Source organism: Sturnira hondurensis, unplaced genomic scaffold (genome assembly GCF_014824575.4).
Source record: "Sturnira hondurensis isolate 20B ecotype Veracruz unplaced genomic scaffold, ASM1482457v3 Scaffold0011880, whole genome shotgun sequence".
NCBI classification, from domain to species: Eukaryota; Metazoa; Chordata; class Mammalia; order Chiroptera; family Phyllostomidae; genus Sturnira; species Sturnira hondurensis.
The window spans coordinates 1,308,388-1,316,397 of NW_028084511.1; positions in this window are offsets into that span (position 1 = coordinate 1,308,388).

An 8,010-nucleotide genomic window follows, 5' to 3' on the forward strand; every position below is an offset into this window, starting at 1 on the left:
GATGTTGAATTAAGATTGTTACTAGTGACTGAAATGCAACGCGAAACTTTTGCAAAATGGGAATCATCGGGTCACATAACCATGCAGACCAAGGGCTGTGGTCGGTATTCAAGGGTTCATCCTTCTTACCTGACTCTGTTCTTTGTCTTTTGTGTTATCACCCTTCCCTCTCTGCAGATAGGCCCAAGATTTATAGTTCAAATTCTAGAGAGAATGGATCTGATTGGTTAAGATAATTGGATAGAGCGCCCCCTTTCTTGTCATTTCATAAGCTGCCAGGTAGCCTGTCTATTAATCACCTTGGGTCCAGAGATCACCCTTCTCCAATCAGCAATCCCCCTTAAAGCCCAGAAGGGAACCTGTGAGGAAGGCAATTCCAGTTACTGATTCTTCCGAGGCACCAGTAGCTCATTTGAGGGATGCCGTGGTTGGTTTTGCAAACATTGCACTTCAAACATAATGTCAGAGTATCTCCCATTGACAGCAGCTGCCAGAAAGCTGGGTTGAAACTGTTTTTGAGGGGTGGGAAGGACCAAGGCAGATGACATTAATGTTTTGTCCTAAGCCCTTTTGTGCTATATAATGTGTAATCCTGTGCATGTATTACATTGGGAGGGGGCATTAGAAAACATTGCTGATAGATTAGATTGAGTTTCATATATTCGGCAATCCTTTCACTCACTGGTACTGTGTTTGAATGGGGAATGTGGCTAGGGTGGCTGGAACTAGAGTAGTCATACTGAACCATGAGGTGACCTTGGGAATGGAGGCCATACCTGGTGCCACAACAAAATGTGTGGAGCCTGAGTCCTGATACCAGGGAGCACCCTGACACCACCGCTGGATGAGCACCCCTGGGCTTTTACAGGGAAATAAAGCACTGTGCAAGCCACCACTGTTTTGCATTTTACGTCATTCCCACGCTTTGGGTTTTAGACTCCACTTCCAGAATGCCCCTCTCATATCCCCAAGACAGGGTCAGTACCCATGCCCTGTATGTTCTTCAAACACCCCACATATTTTCCTCTCTTAGCATTTACTACAATCATTCATTCCACCTGGAGAGTAACTTCTGTAAGGACAGACAGAGACTATTTTATACATCATTCTACACAGATGCTAGAAAAATGACAACAGGAACTTGCAAATGTGACAGACACAGTGATTCCACCGGGGCTGTTGAGGGGAAATGGCAACCTGCTACATGCTCTCTGCATTACATGGGTCATTGTCAAACTCATCTTTGGTTAGAGGTGGGGGTGGGTGGCAGCTGGCCCTTCTGAATAGCCAAAGCTAGTGAATAAGGGCAAAGGAAGGAGGGCAAAAAACCCCCCAAAAACCAGTGGCAGGAAATTCGAGTCATGCGAGGCAGGCAGCACTGGAAAAGTGTGTTCTACTTGCCTTGTTTCCTGGTGTTTGCCACTTCTGGCTTTTCCAGCTCCTCTCCTGACCTTGGATCTGCTCCACCCACCTTGTCCTGCTCTCCTTCTACTTGCACCTATGTCTCGGTATACCAGGCCTCGGTTACACCCAATTTTATTCATATCCAGAGTGGCTATGATATATGGAGAGACAGACAGACAGACAGATAGGCAGGCAGAAGGACATTCACACCTTTCACATGTTCACCGAATACCTGTAGTGCTAAGACCTATCTATGGGCACAAAAATGAACAGACACCATCTCCAACCTCAGAAAAGTCACATCCTCAGCGGCATATATCAGGAACAAAATACGTCCAAGTAGAAATATTCATTGCGCTTCCTCTCTACCTCTTGCTACAAAGTTATCTGTGTGCTTCGTCCCTCAGCACTGGGTCTTGCGATTCTGGTGGACGGGACGGAGAAGTCAGGTAAACAGAAGTAAGGAGGGCTGCACAGGTAAGTCAGCATCCGAGGTGACCAAGACGAGATGTTTGACAAGCTGAGAGAGGGAAGCAGATTTGCCAACTGGATTGGAAAAGCAGTGCTGGAAAGAAGTATAGCCATATGATATACATAATCCCCAATTCGGTCTTCAGATTTTCAGTGAAGACTTTGTCCCTTTTTGTCCCTGGAGTTGGAAGTCAGATCTGTCTGGCTGATTGCTCTCTCCCGCGCCTTCCTTCTGGACCCCACGCGGCGTGCACCAGTTCAGCCAGAAAGGTATTGTGCCTCTGATACGAGGACTGGGGGCTACCTACAGAATTATCCATTCCCTGGTTTTCTTTAAAATCAGAGTCTATTTTATCACAGAGCGATGTGCCCAGCGGCTAAAAGTCTGCACTCCCCAACCTCCTTTTCCGTTGGTATTAACTGGGTGGCCCTGTGATATAAGCAGAGTATGCGGAGGGATTTCCTAGGAGGGAGATTTAAAGGAGCCGATCCAGCTTAGGAGGCGAGTCTTCTCCCCTCTCCCACTTTAACTCCTGTCTAGATTTCAGACGTGATGGCTGGAACCCCTGTGGTTGTATTAAACCATGAGGTGTCCTTGGAAATGCAAACCATTCAAGCTCTGGATGGCCTACTCCCAGATTTGTTTTCGGTGGGAGGAAACAATCAAGTTTTATCTAGTGTAAGTTATGGTTCTTTGCGGCCTTTTGTAACATGCACCCAAACTTAAACCTGATACTACTGTGTGGTTAATATGGTACAGCTTTAGTATTGTTATTTCGTTGGATTTGGAAAATATGTATCTCGTGAATTTCTTTTCTTTATTATTTAATTAAATGTATGCATAACCCACACATATATGAACCCTTGTATACATACAAAATTGTGATTATAAATATGCTTTCTTGAAGTATAGTTTTTGGGTTTTTTTAGCTTGGTTTCCCCGCTTGTTAAAGTCTAGTGTGTGCCTTCTCATATAGTCTTACGCAAATATGTATCTATGGCCAAGGGAAGCTGAGGGGCAGGGTGGGAAGGATCAGAGAAGAGTAAAGTACAGGCATGTGAATAGAGGGCGGTGGCCATCGTTGCCTGCCCTATATATCTGTAATAGGATCACACATACACACTCAGCTCCACCCACCCCCACCAGGTTGCCATGGCTGTAGAATTTACATTGGCACACGCATGTGAGCAGAGGCGACATGGGTCCCTTCCAGGTGGAAGTCGTTGAGAACCAGAGTCCAGTTTGCCGTCCCCCCTTCCCCAGGTGGAAGTCGTTGAGAACCAGAGTCCAGTTCGCCGTCCCCCCTTCCCCTGCACCCAGAGGGAGCACCTCTCAGCTTTCCTCCCTCAGGGCTGTGCGGAGCAGGGCTCCCTGCCAACCCGTGTTGATGTGAGTGAAGAGTGAACCCTGGTTGTGTGGAACCCCTGAAATCTGGGGGCTGTACGTCTTCCCAGTGCATGTAACTCCGCGTATCTTCACGGAAGCAGGAGGGTATGATGGGGTCTGCTAATTGTCTCCTTCTTCCTTTCGTAATCCAACCCCTCGTCTAGGACCATCCAGCTGAGGAGCACATTTCCTCGCCTCCTTGCCACCTAATAGTGCCCTTGTGACTTCCTCATAGCCAATGAGACGTGAGGGGAAGAACTATTTACAGCTTCTGGTTGTGTCCTTTGGGGGAAAGGGCATGTCCTTCTTTCCATTCTCTATTCCCCGCTAGCTGCTGGGCAGACGTAAAGACGAGCACCGGATCAGCCACATTAAACCGAGAGATGACTATCTCATGGTGAAGGTGGCAAAGCAACAGGAAAGAACTTGGGTCCCCATCATTGTGGAGCAACCTGGGCTGTTCCATGAGAGAGAAATAAAAGTGTATTTTATTTACGCCTCTGTTATTTAGGCTTTGGTTATAACAGTTGGGTCTGTAACCTGATATCTGTTACCTAATACCTAACCTGTGTATCAGCCTTGTCTTAACAACTACATTGTGGTAAATGGAGACTGTATCTGCTTCCACGGGCTTATGAGTGAGTCAGCTGAGATCCCCGCCCTCCGGAACTCGTGGTCTAGCGGGGCTTTCAGAAAATCAAGCCAGGGCAAAGCCACATGGCAGGGAAACTTCAAGGTGTTGTAGAGACACCTGCGAGGGGAAGCTGAACTAGTCAGTTGCCTGCAAAGGGGGACTGTTTCAGGTCAGGCTTCCCAGAGGTAGCCCATGAGATGAGATGTCATGTACAGTGATTTATTTCCAGGTTGCTCCCAGGAAAATGAGTGAGGGAGCAGAGGAAGCAGAGCAGAGGAGGGATGGGACCCAGCACGGGTGTGACTCCTTCGTACAAGTCCTGCAGAAGGAAGGGCCTGCCTGCTCCCACAAACAACTCTGGGCTATAAATGGAATCTCAAAAGCGCGGAACCCACAGGCGACTCCCAGCCACTGGCTGGGGGCCACAGGTGCCCATGGGCTGTCGAAGGAGATTCTCCAACGATCCCCCAGGTGCCACACAAAGCAAAGCCCACCTAAGCTGGAGAACGCAACTTAGAGAACGTAGGGGTGGTCTGCACCGCTTCTGCTCTCTCCAGCATCCCATCAGGAACCCCACCAAAGCTTTGGGGGAAAGCCCCTTCTAATCTGGCGAGGCAAGGACACCCTAAATGTAGGGGGCACCATTTCTGATGAACCAGGGAGCAGCAGGAGTGCACTTGACCCTGGTGGTGCCCACAGCACTTAACACCCCACCCCCCCCTCCCTGTCCCAACCCCATCCCCACACAGATGCACCCAAGAGTTTTAAGAGCAAGATGTGGAGAAGGATGTGACCTTTTATAAAGTGCTCAGCCAGGGCAGGCCAGGCTCAGTCTCTAGTTGGGGCCCCCAGGAACTTGAAGCCTTTGGTGGTCTCACTGTTGCTCGTGATTCGTGTTTCCATCCTCAATGGCCACGATGAGGCCCCAGGAAGTCAAACCAATCCCCTCAACCCCTAGGGCCAGCTGAGTTTCAGGATGTAAGGTCAGCCCTACCCCCACGAGGCAGCCGGGGTTAGCTGGAGGCCAGTCTCAGGCCTGCAGGGCCACAAGCAGCCTTTTCATCTCATAGCTAGATAACCCTGAACCACAAAGTTCCCTGTTCTGTCACTACATTCACAGGTGATTTGTAGACGGGGAAGGATCCAGCATCTGCATCCTGAGTGAAGGTGTCTCTGATCAAAGCCCCAGACGGCGTTAATGGACAGTCAGGGAGAGCGAGAGAGAAACCTTCCGATTTTTACATTGGGTGCTGCTTCTCACTGCCCATTCTGCCATTCTGACTAATAATACGTCACTGAAGCCTAGTACCCTTGCAATCTGAGCTCGCCAGATGACTTATGATCTCTTGAGTGCACTGCAACGCCAGTGCTGCCCTCCCTGACTGACATTTCCTCCCCATTATGCCTGCTCAGCAAAGCCCTTTCACCCAGTGAGACCCAACTCAGTTGCCACCTCCACTTGGAAGCCTTCCTAGCTTTGCACCCCAAGGCAGCATCAGGTAGCTCCATTCCCAGGATGCCTAGAGCATGCCTCCATGACAGTCTGGTCCTACTTCTTTCCTGAATTTTTGTTTGCTGCACTACAGGGCCACGGCTAGCTCTTGTACAAAATCTGACTCCTCCAGCAGATTGCACGTCCTTAGGGACATAGCTCAGCAACGGGCATGAATTAGACTTCAGGCTACCTTCCCCCTGGCCTGACACCTGTGTTCTGGGCACAACGTGCACGATGCTCACACTCCTCTATAGAGAGTGAGCATTTTGGGGACTTGGCTTAGAGCAGCTTCAAGAAGTGTTCGCTGAAAGAAAGATGGGACTCCCTTCTCAGTTACCCCTGGACCTTCCACCCCCTCCTCTCCTCTCTCTCCTCTGCATCATTCCCTGGTTCCCCACACGCAGCACACACGAGCAGCAAAGGAGGGGTCAAGACCATAGAATTTGCAGTCAGACAGACCTGGGTTCAAATCTCAGCTCTGCCATTCGCTAGCCATACACCCACAAGGGAATTTCTTAACACTTCCCAGCCTCAGTTTGCTCATCTATGAAGTGGGGATACTTAGCCCCATAGGGCTCCCATGATAACACATGGGAAAATGCATGCAATGTCTGTGAGGCCCCTCAATTAACCAGGGTCTGTGTCTGGGAGGCCAGAGTGGCCAGGGAAAACCACACAGTGGAGACAACTTTCAAACACAAAGAAGGAGCCAGTCATGCAGAGAGCTGGGAGAAGCGTGTTCCAGACTTGGGGGGATGGTATTTGGGGGAGGGGGTACAGGCAGGGAATAGCAATTGTGGAGACCCAAGGTAACAAAGCTCAGTAAACTGCTCCAGTTTTACCTAGTCCTCCTTCCCCACTTGGACCCACCAGGGGCATCTAGGCCACAAGTCACCATCATGACCTCATCACACACTTGGACTATTTGGTTACCAGCAATGACTCATCACCCCTGTTCCCAGAATAAAACCTCTGGGACCGTAAACCCCAAGGCATGAAGATCAGGGCTCTCACTGGGGCTGGACTTCCCTCTGGGTGGACCCCGGGCCATGTCGGGAAGCTGGTTATCGCAGCCCCACCAAGTCCCCGGAGGAACAGTGGACATCATCACGAATGACTGACCCTCTGAGTTGCTCGATTTCCTGGGTGAAATCTCCAACACACCGATGAGACCCACAGGACACTAAATGTTCTGGTTGAATCTTCCCTGTGTGATTAGGAGGCCCCCCGAGGTGATCACCCCGCTGACAGAGCCTGGTTACTACATTCCTTCTCCAAAGGCAGCCATGGGGTTTCAACAGGGGTCCCTGAGCCCGAGGCCTGGTATCTGGAACTGAACTTGCCATTAGTGGTGACCTAGGTAATGTCCAGCCATTCCCCCTGGGGGCTGCCCCAGGCTGCCCTTTTTCTCCATCCAGACCATAAAGCAAAGTCCCCACACTGCCTGAGTGGGTTCAGTCCCAGCCAGGGCCTTCCGAGCTCCAAGGTCTCTTTTGAACATCAAAGAGGCGACATGTTCCTTGAATCCAGTCTTCCCCGAGCCTCCTGATTTAGCCTGGCATTCCCTGAAGAACAAGTAAGACATAGGGTCTCCGTTGCCGAAGGCTGAGCAGGAAATTCTCATCGCCCTAAATGCAGGCCAGTGCCACACAGCCCTGTGAGGGTCAGTGTTACGTGAGTGAGGAGGGGGAGTCGTGGTACTGCCCGGCTGGACACGAGTCAGCCGCTACCTGCAGGACTGCCTCCTGCCTCCTGGTGCCACTGCAGCTGGGGCTGCCCGACGGTGCCTGGCACCTGGCTTTCCTGTGGCTGTGAGACATCAGGGCCAGACTTGAGGAGGAAGGGAAAGGACTTCGGCTGTGGCCCACGGAAGCCGGCAGTCTTCCCCGACCTGTTCCTTCTCAGCGCTCTCCCAGCCTGAGAACCAGAGGCTGGTCCCAGAACTTTGCTAACTTACCTTGCAACCTCTTGCCTAGTTACACACCCCAGCCCTCCAGGAGTGGATACCAATAGGAGGACTCTGGGTACAAGGCGTGCCTGGCAGGTTCAGTGAGTGAGAGAATAATTTTAAATGCTTCGAAGGAACTGCCCTTTGCCTGTCCAGCTCAAAATGATGCCAACAGTTAGAGTCATCAAAAGGCCGTGGAGGTGACTGTCCCTCTTCCCCGTGGCTCACCAACAGCGAGTGTCTCTGCTTCACCTCCATGTCCAGAGCAGGAAGGATGCTCCCTGCAGCACGGTTTACTGGAAGGCCCGTGGGGCCCCGGAGCACTGGTAGGCCCTGCTCCCCTCCCAGGCCTTCTTCCCCATCCCGCTTCCTCCTGGGTCCTGTGCCGGCTGCCCTTCTCTGTTGCTTGGCCGTACATCCCACCCACCTTGCCTTCCAAATGTGTCATGACTTCCCCCTTTGGCTCCTGCTACCCAGGCCCTATCCCTTACCCTGCAGTAAAGAGGAGGAAGTGGTGGGGGAGGGGGAGATGCCCAGTTTATTTTTCCTAAAAAATTTCCTCATTCCTTCCACCTCCGGGCCCTGACATGGCTCCTCATCTCAGGCTGGACCGTCAGGCAGCCCTGAGGGGTGGCGGGGCCAGTTCCCCAGGACAGAAGCTGGAGAGACCA